This window comes from Tachypleus tridentatus, chromosome 12 (assembly GCF_004210375.1).
Source record: "Tachypleus tridentatus isolate NWPU-2018 chromosome 12, ASM421037v1, whole genome shotgun sequence".
NCBI lineage: Eukaryota > Metazoa > Arthropoda > Merostomata > Xiphosura > Limulidae > Tachypleus > Tachypleus tridentatus.
In genome coordinates, this window is record NC_134836.1 from 9,589,889 (window position 1) to 9,605,393 (window position 15,505).

Here is a 15,505-nt window from a genome sequence, read left to right on the forward strand (position 1 = left end):
CTCTCACAGTTGGCGGTGGATGGTGATGACTAGTTAGCTACCTTCACTTCTAACCTATCCCTGCTAAATTAGGGTGTGTTTTGTGTGTTTTTCTTTTAGCAAAGCCACAAAGGCTATCTGCTCAGCCCACCGAGGGGAATCGAACCCCTGATTTTAGCGTTGTAAATCCGGAGACATACCGCTGTACTAACGGGGGGCGCTGAATTAGGGACAGCTAGCTTAGATGTACCTCAAGTAGCTTTGGGCAATTTCAACAAAATAAACAAATTTTTGTAAAAGCTGGATGGGAGTTACAGTCACTTGGATCCGAAGTCTGACACACTAACCATTGGGTCACGCCAGCCCGGTAATTTTTATTTTAACAATCGCATGCCACTTGAAAATTCCTTTTGGTGTCTAGTAAGATCATTTGAAGAATGTTACCCAAAAAGATAACTGAAGTATTCAAGAAACGCATGCATTTATTTGTTTTGAATTTCGCGCAAAGCTACACGAGGGCTATCTGAGCTAGTCGTCCCTAAGAGATGACAGCTAGTTATCGCCATCTATCGTCAACTCTTGGACTCCTTTTTTATCAATGAATAGTGGGATTGGCCGTAACTTTATAACGCCCTACGGTTGAAAGAGCGGAGATGTTTGGTGTGACGGGGATTCAAACCCGCGACCTTCAGGTTATGAGTCGAGTGCTCTAACCACATGGTTAAATTTGGCGCTGAAAAAAAAGAAATACATTTAAATGTTCAAAAAGTAAATTAAATATACAGTTTGTTTGAATGAATGTAAATGTTTTAAAATATTTCATCTTCACCTGAATTTTAAAGTATCTTTTCCGGAATATTGCTGTCCCTTAAATGGAATGAACAATGGTATTTCTCTAGACTTAAACTACACTATGTAACACAAATTTTGTTCCTGGATAATATGTGGTAAAAGTACAGAAAATGATCATTATTCCCTTCAAACTTTCCTTTTGTGACATGGATAATGAAATTTAGAAATTAACTTATTTTATATGTAAAAACGGACAAATTTGGACATTTTCTTTCATATAAGGTCTGAATAAAACAACATATGAATCAAAATTTACATGTATTTATACTAAAGTTACACAAAAATGAACAAAAATGTTTAAAAGTGAGTAGTTTCTCGAGATTTGTGACTGTAATGTAAATCACTTTCACGTATCAGCCCCCAAATATAGTCTCCCATCATGTTTCCTTTACAAGCACCTTGGTATCGGCGTTCAAAGTCCAGTATATCTTGGCGGAAGCGCTCACCTTGCTCCTCTGAGTATGCTCCCATGCTCTCCTTGAATTTATCAAGATGAGCATCAAGGATATGGACTTTCAGGAGCATCCTCCAGCCCATTTTACCGTAGTTCTTTACCAGAGCATCAACTAGTTCCACATAATGTTTGGCCTTGTGATTGCCCAAGAAGCCCCGAACCACTGCGACTAAGCTGCCCCAAGCTTTTTTCCCCTTCCTATTGAGCTTCTTGGGGAATTTTGTGCAGTCAAGGATCTTCTTTATTTGTGGTCCAACGAAGACACCAGCTTTGACCTTTGCCTTAGACAGCTTAGGGAAGAAGTCTTGTAGGTACTTGAAGGCTGCAGACTCCTTATCAAGAGCTGTGAAACATTGTTTCATAAGAAGGCTGCAGACTCCTTTTCAAGGGCTGTGAAACATTGTTTCATAAGACCCAATTTTATGTGCAATGGTGGAAACAACACCTTCTGGAAGTCCACTAGAGGCTCACACTTGATATTGTGCCTCCCCGCAGATAACTTGGTCCGTTCTGGCCAGTTCTCCCTGTTGTAGTGCGCTGCGGTGTCCCTGCTGTTCCAAAGGCAAAGATAACAAAGAAACTTGGTAAAGCCTCCTAGGAGATCCATCAGAAATGCCACCATTTTGAAGTCTCCGACAACCTCCCAGCTATACTCATCATACTTCAAGGCTTCTAGCAAGGCATTGACGCTGTTGTATTCCTCTTTGAGGTGCACCGAATGAGCCAGGAGAAGAGACGGACACTTATTCCTGTTATGGAGCAGCACAGCTTTGAGGCTTCTACGACATTCTAGAAAGTTATTGAAAATTCTTGTAAGTTCGAGAAAATTCTCTATCAGCTACTTAGTACTGAATCTACCTGTAATGTTCTGGAAAATGGGTAAATTTGAAAATTTCATTACCCAGGTCACAAAAGCAAAGTTTGAAGAGAAAAATAGATCTTTTCCATTTACTTTAGGCATAAGCAATTGGGAAACTTTCTGCCCAGGAACAAGAAAAAGTAAAAATTTTGTTAGATAGTGCTATTAGAAAGCGGATTTAAATACTCGTAGCAGACATAGCTTCCGAAAAAGATGCATGCTTTTAACCTAAAAATAAAATGAAGACATATAATTTATAGCTTTTGAAGGCAATGAAAATCCACACTTTTCATATAAAGGAAAACAAGAAGATGAAAATTTTTAATCTAGGAGGACATGGACAACTACTTTATTAGTCTATAAAGAATGAATTCTACTCCAAATGAACTAAAAGAATTACTTAGCCTAGAAGGGCATTAAGATACACGTTTTTAATGTTGGATGGCAGTTTGTCAGGAGCAATAGATGCAAGAAATGGCTTTTTTTGGGGAATTTTGGACTGTCATGTACAATTATGGAAGTTAAAAATGGAGTCGTCCAGTTTATATGTAAGGCTTGTAGACTGTTGGAGAAATTGGAGGATATACTAAATAAAGTAAAGACAGTGGATAAAAAAACGGTAAACCGCGGGAAATGGCAGCAGGATTTAAACAGAAAATTACACTTTCGCATGTGAAGGATATAGCAGCTAATAATGACTTTGAGGTAGTTAAAATAGTACTAATAGAGTTGGTAGTAGTGAATTTAATAATAATGAAAAAGTTATATTGAGTAACGGATTTCAGCCTTTAGCTTGTGTAGATGATGAATTTGAAAATAGAAAAATAGTAAAAGAAACAGACAGGGATAGAAATACAAAAACATAAGTTTATAGTTATAATATATATTATTTAGAATGATACGTCAATAAAATAACCTGTAGAAGTTAGTAGGGAGAAAATAATTAGATTATGCTATCTTTAGCAATGGTTGACAGAACATATTATATAGTAATATATTTGTAATGTATATAGAGGCTAGTAATGCAAAAAAGGGTAAGTATGTAGCAAGATGCCACATAAAAAAACTTCTAAAATTGTTTCTATAGATGTGGGGAATAAGTTAGCAAATTAGATAGAAGATTGACTAAATGGAAGAAAGCAGAGGGTTGTTATAAATGGAGCTTAGTCAATCGAGATTAATGTAACAAGTGAGGTACCTCAGTCTTAGGACCTTTGCTTTTTATTATCTACACAAGCAAATATATGAAGGAATATTATATCATATTAAGGTACTGAGTACTGCTGGTTGTGAAGAGAATACATGTGATCTACAAAATGATTTAGATCTTTAGTGAGTTGGACAAGTAAATGGTAGATGGGTTTGAATTATAATAAATGCAAGATGATGCATGTGTATTATAATAATCTGAATTATGAGTATAATTTGAATGGGAATAACCTTAAAGTGTCATGAAAGCAAAATATATTGGTGTAATAGTCTATCAGTCTCCAAAGCCATCCAAACAGTGTGTTGTTGTGGTAGGGAAAAATAGGATTTTATATTGCATCTACAGAAATATTGAACAAGGCTAAATATGTTATAATTTCATTGTACAAATCACTGATTATGTCACATTTGGAATATTGTGTTAAGTCTTGAGTTTCTTACCCTTGGAAAGACATTAAATTGTTATAAAGGGTTCGGAGAAGGGTTATTAGAATGATGCCTGGGATTGATGGGTTGTCATACGAGAAGAGGTTGAAATTTAACTATTTTTTTCTCTTGAAAAAAGAAGAATTAGGGCGGAACTGATTCAAGTGTACAAGATTGTAAAGGGAACTGATTCAAGTGTACAAGATTGTAAAGAGAACTGATAATGTTTAAGCATCACCATCTTTTTTCCTACTTAACCATGAGAACAGTGGGATTAGGGAACAAAAGTGTAAATTTTGGTAGTGTAGCAGTCATCTCCAGCTGAAACTTTTATTTTTTAACAGAGAGTTTGGCCTTTCGAAGAGATTACTTTCGGATGTTGTAGATGCATTAATTTGAAGTGAGTTTTGAAAAAAGTTTAATAAGTATATAAATGGTAAGTGCTGGCTTTAAGGTTTTTAAAAATTTATTTTAATTTGGTTTAGAGGATGGAACATCCCAGATGGGTCAATAGGTCCCATGTTGTTTCAAAACTTCATGTTAAGACCTGACAGTAAAAGGTAGGTATTAGTGTGAGACTTTAAGTTAAACGTTGGTGTGTATAAACTAACAGTAAACGGTGTGTGTTAGCGTAAGACTTTAATTAAACATTGTTGAGGTATATTCAGGGCTCAGTGTTTGGATATTTATGATTCACATCAATGACGTAATGAGAGAATATTCAATACATCATGTAAATTTACTGATGACATTAAATTTTTGAGTATTAGAATGAAAGTAGAATACTAGCAATTTACAAACAAATTTAGATTATTTGGCGAGTTAAGCAAATGAATAAAAGTTTACATTTAATTATTATAAATTCCAGACAATGCATATGGGTATAATCTTAACAGTGTTCTGGAAGAACAAGAATCTTGGTATTCTGGTTCATCAGTATCTTAAGCCATCCATGTAATGAGCTGCAGCTAATGGTAAAACAAATAGGGTTTTAGATTGCAGTTACATAAATATTTAATCGTTAAATATTTAAAGAGGTTTTAATGTCGTTATATAAGTCATAGGTTGGGCCAAATTCAGAGTACTGTGTTCAGTGTTTGACTCCTTACCTTAGAAAAGGCATCAAATTGTTTGAAAAGTTTTAAAAGAAGGTTTTGGGATGATATCAGAGGTGAAGATAAGTTAAAATCCTTTACTTTTTTTTTTCTTTGGAAAAGAATCATTAGGAGAAATATGATTCAAGTATTTAGGACTGTTAAGACAACTTATGGTATCTATGTGCCATCTTTTGTTCATAGTTAATGATGAGAATGACAAATCCAGGGAACAAAAATATATATTATGGACGGTTATGAATAACAGCAGATAGAGTTGGCGATGTAAAGGTAAAAAATAGAACAATCATGGCAACTTAATTCAGTCTTTACGAGTGAGATACGTCTCACTTCAGAAACTCCTTACTTGAAGAAGCCAGTGAGAATTTCTGACTTGGGTGTGTTCTTCAAATCTCTTTCAACAATTCCTCATGAGGAATTCAAAATAGCATGGGAAATAACCTCAATGGGTTTATCCCCAATGACCTTCAAATTCAGGAGAAGTTCATTGTACTTTGGGGTAGATATTTCCACTAAAATCTTTCCAGAATGTAGCTTCTTGATTGACTTTGGAGAGCTAGCAAGCCCATCTAATCCCTTTTATATAAAAAGAGATATTTGTCATAAAGGTTTGTCTGACAAAGAATGCAGTGTGATAAAACAAGATACAGGTGTAGAGTGATAGAGATATTGCTCTTCATAGATTTCAAGACACGGTAGTTTACCAATCAGCTGCACCCACCATCGAGTCCTACTAGAAGCACACTATAATGCCAAACAAGAACATTGCAGAAATGCCAGAGTTTTGTGAGCACCCAACACCAGCATCAGATGCAATGTCTACAATGTCTGATGAGAACATCAAACACTAATACTCAGTTGATCCTAGCTCAACAGGTTATTGCTCAGTCATGATACCTAATAGTAATTAAAATAATCAAAGTTATTGTAAAAATGTGTTAGTATTACCCCTTGAATGAAGCTTTTTATGCAGAAATCTGGTTCGTTTTAGTAAGATTGAGTACAGGGTGAAACACCTACTTATAGAGGAGCATTATATCACTGTAACATATAGAATATTCAATGCTTTGTAGAGTATACAATTGGTGTTTTTAGTGTAGACAACCCCTGTAGTATTTATGAAGTGGAGGAGAAAAAATTGATACACATAATATTTGATTTTAGTGAGCACAATCATAGAAGATACTAACTTTCAGTAAGAGGAAAAATTGTCAAAAATAACTAAAACATTTAGTAAATGTAGAATGATGTGGATATAAAGAATGCAAACAAAAGTGTAGGAATGATACAGTTCAACATAGATTATTCTACACGACTTTCAATATTAAACTTTAATACTACATTGCAAAATATACGTAGTCAAAACATGTCTTGAATATTACAGACTCTCACTACAAGGTTAGTCGAATTGACCGACGTCGTAACCATTTTGAGTTCGTATATGTAAGCGATAGGCTCTTAATTAAATTACACTGATATGTATCCAGGCATGGCCATGATATTAAGATAAACAAGCTACATACAACAGTCAGGAATATGTCACTTCAAGCTGCAGTAACTTTAATGTCAAATGTGTATTTTATAGTGCAACATTAAAATTAAATGTTGAAATTCATGTGTGGATGATCTATATATAGCTTGTATCATCCGTATATTGTTGTTTGCATTATTACTGGTACTGACATTTCTATATTATTTTACATTTACAATTTTATTTAATTACTTTCGGTAAAGTTGTGGCTATCAGATATTGATAATTGTCGTTATTAACCTATAAAAATTACCTAAGTGTAAATATTTATGTTTTATTATTGTTAATATTATTAATTACTAGATACTAGTCATTTAATTGTAGGATATTATTGTCGATTAGAATTATGGAATTAATAAAACATTAGTGAATTATACTTCGGTGCCGGTCATGACAACGTCGCAAAGTAAGAGAGAGAAACAACTTTGTTTGCTTGTTTGTAGTTAAGCACAAATCTACACAATGTGCCAATCACGTGTATCAAAACCCAGTTTCTGACGTTGTAAGTCTGTAGACATGCCGCTGTGCCACTGGGAAAAACTAAAAAAAAAGTTATGTTCGATAAAAAGAGATCTAAATCAGTCATGTGATAATCTAATTAGAAATGTGTATAAAATCTCTGCTCTTTAAGTTTTTTATAGTTTTAATTCCAAGTGACATTCTAACTCTCTATGCCATGAAGAAATCTAGACCTAAAAACAACTGTAACTAGATAAAAATATTGATGTTTACTTAAATCGTTTGTTTGTTTTGAATTAGCGCGAAGCTACTCGAGAGCTACACTGCTGACCAAAATCGTAAGGCCAATGAATATAAAAAAAAATATGCATTTTGTGTTGTTAGACTCAACCACTTATTTGAGTAGAGCTTCGAAAGATGAAAATAAGAAAAGGGAAAATAAAAATAAAAATATTTTTAGCATTTAATAGGAAAAATGCGAACATTATGAAATTAGCCAAAGACCATACCAAAAAGAAGTCCTAAACAGGGTAGGAAATGCCCAACAAGATGTCTCAGTAGTAAGTTGCACGGCCGTCATTGCGAATAACTGCAAACATTCACTTTGGCATGGTCGATATAAGTGTCTGCAGAAAGCTGGCTGGAATGTTATTCCACGTGGTGAAGATGGTTTCACGAAGATCGTGCACTGTTTCGAATTGACATCCATTTCTATAGACTTCCCTTGTCATTCACCCCCAAACATTTTCAATGGGGTTTAGTTTGGGCGAACACACTGAATGGTCCAAAAAAATCAGGTTATTTGCCATGAAAAAAGCCTTTGTCCTGCGGGCATTGTGGATTGCAGCGTTGTCCTGCTGAAAGATCTAGTTATTTCCACACAAGTGAGGGCCTTCAGTCAATAAGGATGCTCTCTCCAATATTTCAATGTAGCCAGCTGCTATTTGATGCCCCTGTATAACCCGAAGCTCCATTGTTCCATGGAAAGAGAAAGCACCCCAGATCATGATGGAACCTCTTCCACTGTGTCGTGTAGAAAATGTCTCCGGTGGGATACCTTTATGGTGCCAGTAAAGTTGGAAGCCATCTAGACCATCCGGGCTAAATTTTTCTCATCAGAGAACAAAATCTTCTTCCACTTTTCTACGTGTCATGTCTTAAGAAATTTCCAACAGCAGTTTTACTAACCAGCGATGGCACGTTGAGAGAGACCTTGCATTTGCAGCTCGACAATTCTGCCATGTTCACACTCTGTCAACTTTTTAGCCTTTTCCATGTTTTTACCCAATGTAACACAAGAGATGTCAGTGGGAGATGTTGACAACGCTAATGCTTGAACACAAATGACTAAATTTCGTTACGTGTATACCGATTAACGCTTCGTTTCAGTGTGGTTTAAACTTTTGACCAGCTAGTATTTAGGCTAGTTTCATAGTGTTCACATTTTTCCTACTAAATGCTAAAAAAGTTTTTTATTTTTGTTTTCCCTTTTCTTATTTTTATCTTTTGAAGCTCTACACAAATAAGTGGTTGAGTCTAACAACGTAAAATGCATATTTTTTCTTTATGTTCATTGGCCTTAAAATTTTAGCCAGCAGTGTATCTGCGCTAGCCGTCCCTAATTTAGCAGTGTAAGGCTAGAGGGAAAGCAGCTAGTCATCACCACCCTCCGCCAAATCTTGGACTACTCTTTTACCAACGAATAGTGGGGTTGAACGTCACATTATAATGCCCCCAGGGCTGAAAGGATTACCATGCTGGTGCGACGGGGAGTCGAACGTTTTAACCTACCCGGCCATGCCGGATCTATATCAACCCTCACTAGATTAAATATTAATGTTATTAAGAACAAATGTAACTGTATAAAAATATTCATGTTTACTTAGAACAACTGTAACTAGGTAAAAATATTCATATTTCTCAAAACAGCTGTAACTAGATAAAATTCATGTTTACTTAAACAACTGTAATCAAATAAAAATATTCTAGTTTATTAAGAACAACTGTAACTTGATAAAAATATTCATGTTTATTAAGAATAACTGTAACTAGATAAAAATTCACGTTTACTTTAAGCAATTGTAAATAGATACAAATATTCTTGTTTACTTAAAACAACTATACTAGAAAAAATATTAATGTTTACTTACAGCAACTATAACTAGGTAGAAATATTCATGTTTGGTTAAAATAACTGTAACTAGATAAAATATTCCTGTTATTCTTTACAATATTTACTACTTGAGTAGAATGCAGATTATTCTAGCGAATTTAAAATCCCAAATAATGCCTTATATCACTAATATCCAACGTGAAGAAAAAAATCCAAAGATACCTGAGATACATTCAAAACAGAAATAGTATATATGTAAATATGGTCCGATTAATGCGGAAAGAATTGCACGTAACTTAAGTAAATTACCCCTTCGGCCCGGCATGGTCAAGCGTATTAAGGAGTGCGACTCGTAATCCGAGGGTCGCGGGTTCGCATCCCAGTCGCGCCAAACATGCTCGCCCTTTCAGCCGTGGGGCGTTATAATGTGACGGTCAATCCCACTATTCGTTGGTAAAAGAATAGCCCAAGAGTTGGCGGTGGGTGGTGATGACTAGCTGCCTTCCCTCTAGTCTTACACTGCTAAATTAGGGACGGCTAGCATAGATAGCCCTCGAGTAGCTTTGTGCGAAATTCCAAAAAAACAAACAAAACAAACAATCCTCACCCCTTCACTCCTGAAACCACTTTATAGTTAGCTTTGATATTACCTCTCTCTAAATGAAACTATTTATAATTCTACACTTAAACTTTCGCATAATAGTACTTTTCGGAGTGATTTTGTTGCACATCAAATTCAGACCATGCTAGATCTAACAACTAAAATTCATTTTTCACATTCAACAACGCCCTCTTTGATCAAATATATAACGTAGCGATGTGCTCCCCGCTAGGGCCTACGTCACCTAATATATTTCTGTGGTATCATGAACAGAAATGGCTCGACATCTGCCTCGCTGACTTTAAACCTATCCTTTACAGAAGGTATGTAGGTGATACTTTTATTATAGAAACATATAGGTCACACTTTTATTATAAAAGTTATGTAGACGACACTTTTATTACAGAAATTAAGTGAACGAAACTTTTGTTACAGAAAGAATGTAAATCACACATTTATTACAGAAGGTGTGTAGACAACACCCTTATTTTTTTCAGAATACGGACCAATACTCAAAAGTTTTAAACAACATTCTTTCATTAAATACACTTACGGCATCCCTCTAGTGAATTTAGTACATCAATACACTTACTGGACCTCTTACACAATTCGATATCTTTATCCAGTTCACATGCAAAATAAATCTTGTAAGATTCTTATTAAATGGGGCTTACAAGCTGTGTTCCACAAAATGTAACTTACATTCTGAAATTTCGCTCAAACGGGATACTTTAAAATGTAACGGCTACCACAACATTTATTAGAAAATTAACAATAACTTTCTGATTAGTAATCTATTGACCTAGTGACCTACCAACTGTACCCAAACTTATCATATACTCTTATCTTCCACACATTGGTAAACAAAGTCTGACCTTAAAAAATCAGAATAAGTGCATAATTCATCGTTACTACCCCCAAGTTAATTTCAGATTAGTTTTTAAACCCACATTCTCCAAACAAATTTCTTGCGTGCTAAATACCTCCTAATTTTATTCTTTGTTCAAGGCTTGGATACATTTGCATGTGTAGGGATAGTAAGCTCTCCTATATTGATAAAACCATAACTCATGTATTAGTTAGTGTCAATGGAGAGAAAATAATTTCTATTGAAATACATGTGTTTCCTTTATGCGCCAACATAGTGAAGAAACAGGACATGATCTTAACCTATCAACTTTCAAAATTTTTCATGAGGCCAGCACCGATTAAAGGAACGCTGAACATCAAAGAGTTTTCTGTAACTCTGAATAACACGCAGTTTTCATTTAAATGTACAGTATGTTCGTCTTTTACTTTCTGTGTTTTTAGTTTTGATTAAATTATCGTTATTGGACCAATGTACTTTAGTTATTTATTTGAGAAAGGTGTAATTATTTCATCATGCTTTAGATACTAAAGGTGGAATCTGTTAAATACCAAAACGTTTTCTGTGGCTCTTTCTGTTATAAATAATGTTTTTCATCTAAAATTTCATTTTTCTTCTTCTTTTTCTTTGTGAACTTCGTTTTCACTCGAACACATCGATTACTAATGTCCACTGTCCACTCAGGGGAGTTACTGACTGTAGTAGATATAAAACGCAATTTTATTTTGGGAAAATGGCTGGACTACTCACTTTACTGTATGGATTCTGAGAACAGAAAAACGATAGGTAACAGAAGTTCTGTAACAGAACCAGCTAGAGGTTTTACGTGTGGCAACTAATATCAACATTGAAGGTTTTTACATGATGGCCAATGGATGGACAGAAGAGCTTAATAACAACGTCAATTGTTACCTTGATCCCTAACCACGGAGGTCATACATCTCACGATATGCTATGTTATTATTTTTTTATGGGATGAATTACCGAACAGATAAAATTATCTATCTAAATGGTTAATACTGTTTCGAAAATATTGAAACGAGAAATAATGGAGTATATCGCCAGTTACAGGATCCATTTGAAGATCTGCATAACTGTGGGCATTATAGCATGCTAAAACAACCTTATAGTTGTTAAATATATGTGGCAACATCGATTTGTAATAAGTATTTATGGCACTAACTGTTAAAACTCCTCTCAAACGAAAGTATCATCCGATTTCCTTTGACAGATGCTTAATACACGAGTAATTGTAATTAAAGCTACTAGATGACAGCAGCTCAGAACTATAACACCGAAACTTTTGACGTCATCGCCCTTTGTACTGTCTTATACTAGTCAAATGTTCTGTTACCATAAATAAGTTTTTACTTATATCATAACTTAATAAGTTATAGTTTTCAAGAATTTATATAGTTCTATTTACTCACTCAAATACAGATCACTCTCTACAAAAACAGTTACAAAATATCTGTACAACATTTCGTAGTTTATGAGTTTTATTTTTGTGATCGTTTTCAAATAACAAGCATAAATCTTTGTGAATATCATGAGCGAAATTATTAATGATTTTAGATGTTCTGTAATTAACAACTTAAAATATAGTTTTGTCATTATTTAGGACCATTATTATTGGCGGTTTTTCCTTTTTTTTAATGAATATTATTTTACATTGTTATTTTGTAAAATGGATTTAACACTGACCGAAATCTTCTCAGTCAGGCAAACTGGTGACAGATTATTGGATTAACGTTCGTAAATATTGTTACCGAACCGATGAATTAATGTTTTTTTTACCATCCTAAGGTTTAATTTTAATATTTATTTTTGACATTTCGTACTTTTAGCCAGATTTGGTAACATTAATTTCTGAAAGAAAAAATATTGAAAAACTTGTACAACAAAAAATTAGCTAATGCGAAATTAAACCGCCAGAGGAAGGTCGTTCCAGTCCGAAAGTTGTGAATATTAAAATATCTATTTCACATTAGCCATTTTTCGGGATACAATTTTTAATTTTTTTTTGTTTTCTATTCTTCGTAACACAGCGGTTTTTTAACTCACTTTATATCAATTTCTAAATTATGTTTAATCGTCAGCTAACTTTTGAGAGAAGTTAGTTATAATTATGTATTTTGTATAAACAGAGGTCTCACAAATTTCAACAGAATTTCATCAAACTTTGCAGGAATATCACCTTCGGCGCTCTTTTGTATATCACAAAATGTTTTGAACATAATTTTGAAAACAGTTCTACCCAAAATTGAATAAAAAGATTAATTTTTTTTTATCTGAGACATTCAGCATATACCAAAATGTCCAGGTTACCCCTTCTAGGAACTTTAATATTGAATATTGGTTATTTAATGATTTTGTTTTGTTTTCAGCTGTAACCTACTGCACTTATTCGTGAATAATATCTTTAATAAGGACAAAATAGCTTCAAATTGCACCTTTAAAGTTATAATGAACTCCAAAGTCGAAAGTTAAAGTGTTAAAGGCCATTAAGCTGTTCATTTGAGGCTAGTCTTTGTTAGTTTTTAAGTTACGGGTTTAGTTGTACATCAAAGTTCAATAATTTCCCAAAGATGATCGTCGACATCATATATTTGATTGATTAACTATTGCACATAAGCTACACAATGGGCTATCTGTGCTCTGCCCACCTGGTTTCTAGCAATGTGAGTCCGCTGTGAGACTGATGGGGGGGGGGCAAAATTATATAAACGTTAAGATATTTGGCGATAATTGTAATCGTATAGTTTTCTCTTTTACATTATTTTATTTCCACTACTTAAAATACCCTACGTCATAGCCGTACTTCTTTTACTTGGACTAACGTATTATCATCCTTTGCTTTCCCTTTATGTAGTATTTTCATATTGCTATCGCTTTCGCTCTTGTCCAAGTTTTAGTTGCACTCGTCTTTCTTTGTTTCATTTCTGTGATAAACTTTCCGTTTCTTGTTCTCATCGTTTTTTAGACTTTTCTCATTTTCATTACGATCAAATGATCCGTACATGGGACGACATTTAGAAGTTTCCTGAACCGGCGGTTATCTGGCCCGAAAACGACGAATATTTACAATATCTTACCCGAACTCCAATTTTCTTTACACTGAACCCGAATTAGGTCAGAAGTTTATTACTCACAATATCGACACCATCAGCTGGTTTTATGTTACATTCTACAATGATGTGCAAGAGAAATTGTTGTGCTAACCAGATTTAACGTATTCTCTGTCTCAACCAACTCTCTCTACTCCCTCAGTGGCACAGCAGTATGTCTGTGGACTTACAACGCTAGAAACTGAGTTTCGATACCAGTGTTGGCAGAGCACGGATAGCCTATTGTGTAGCTTTGTGCTTATCTTCAAACAAATGAAGCAGCTCTCTGCAGTGTTATCCTGCAAAGACATAATGGATCTAGATTTTTGCTACTTCATCTGGTTTTACAGTATTAATATAATCTTGCTACATACATTGTACATACTTATCTATCTACCAGAGATCAGCCAACAGCCGAAATACAACATGTTGCTAGAGCATGATTTAGGCTTTAGGGACCTTGGGATAGCATAAATTATTTTCTTTCATTTACTAACTATAACCAGTTAGGTCTTTCTGTTATAACCATTCAAAATCGTCAGCCCAAATTACAAGAGTTAAATTTGAAATTTATTATAAATACACATAGATCAAATAATGCATACAACTAACAGTGCTTAAAGGTGAAAAAAGTTAGCTTTAAAGTTTATTTGCAACTAATGTTTTCTCATTCTTCAATTTTAATTCCAATCCGCTGTGAATTGTAATATGCTCTTTGGCAGATGACAATACATGTTAATATCTGAATACACAACCACACTAAAGTAAAGTATATATAACAATTTGATTGCAGAATGGTGTAACATGGTATTTAGGAAACGGCTTTTGTTCAACGCTATTGTTGCTGCCATATAGTTACTAGCATTTGTAACTAACAGTATTATGGTTGCTCTTTAATAAGACCATTTTAACAAATAATACAAAAGAGACATGAGACATTATTCGTAGGATTACAAAATTTCTTAAAGATGTGCCTCTCATATCGAGCATAATAAATTATGAAACAATCAACTAAGTATTATCTAGCCTCAGATACAGGTGTAAGTTATTATTTGTCAGGAAATAAGTTTGCAAATAATTTTAAAGCGAGTTTTAAAAAATCGAATACAAATGATTTTTTTCCCAGTAAGTTTCACAAAAATTACTTGTTTGGAAAGCTCATTGGTTTTCATGATTGGTTTGTCGTCTCATTATGTGAGTTGTGGCTTGAACAGCTGCATTTACTCTTAAGTTAAATTAAATCACTTTGATTAGGCACAGAGAGAGACCTTTACACTAATTTTGTGATTTTTATAACTAATATATTGCACCTGAACTGATTTTGGGTTTCTGTAGCAAAGTGTTAAATACTTATGCAAATGAAAATATTATAATTTTATTTCAAAATCTGACTCACTTACATAATATCAGCGTTTTTTAGCTTTCTTAGATTGGAGTAGATTTGTAGATTAATGACTGCAACCTCAGACGGCAACAAAATGTGGAAACTTTGCAGGAGGTGAATACTTTTGAAAGTCATTGTATATTAGAAAAATCGTCAGAGTACAGGCTATAATGTAGAATAAAAGATGAGCCCTGAGTCTTGGAGGTGAACCTAGAAGTAGGGCCCACAAAGCGGTGGGGATAAACCTCTCTAGAAGTCTTAACCTTTGTTCGCTAATCTCACATGTTAAAGAAAAAGAATAAACAGAAAATTAGTAGAAAAAAGTAAAAATATGTCAGGAGAACACAGTGTCGGAGCTCAAGCCCACAACGTCACACATCTATATTACCATTCACTGCCTGCAGAGAACTGTAGGAAGATGACTACTCTCCAAAGAAATGTAAGAAGAAAGAAAAATGAAAATTAATAAGATCCTACCCGTTGGAGGTTGTCAAGGAAACTCAACCAAGTTAAATGAACTAGTGTAATTTCCAACCTCCACCTTTGAG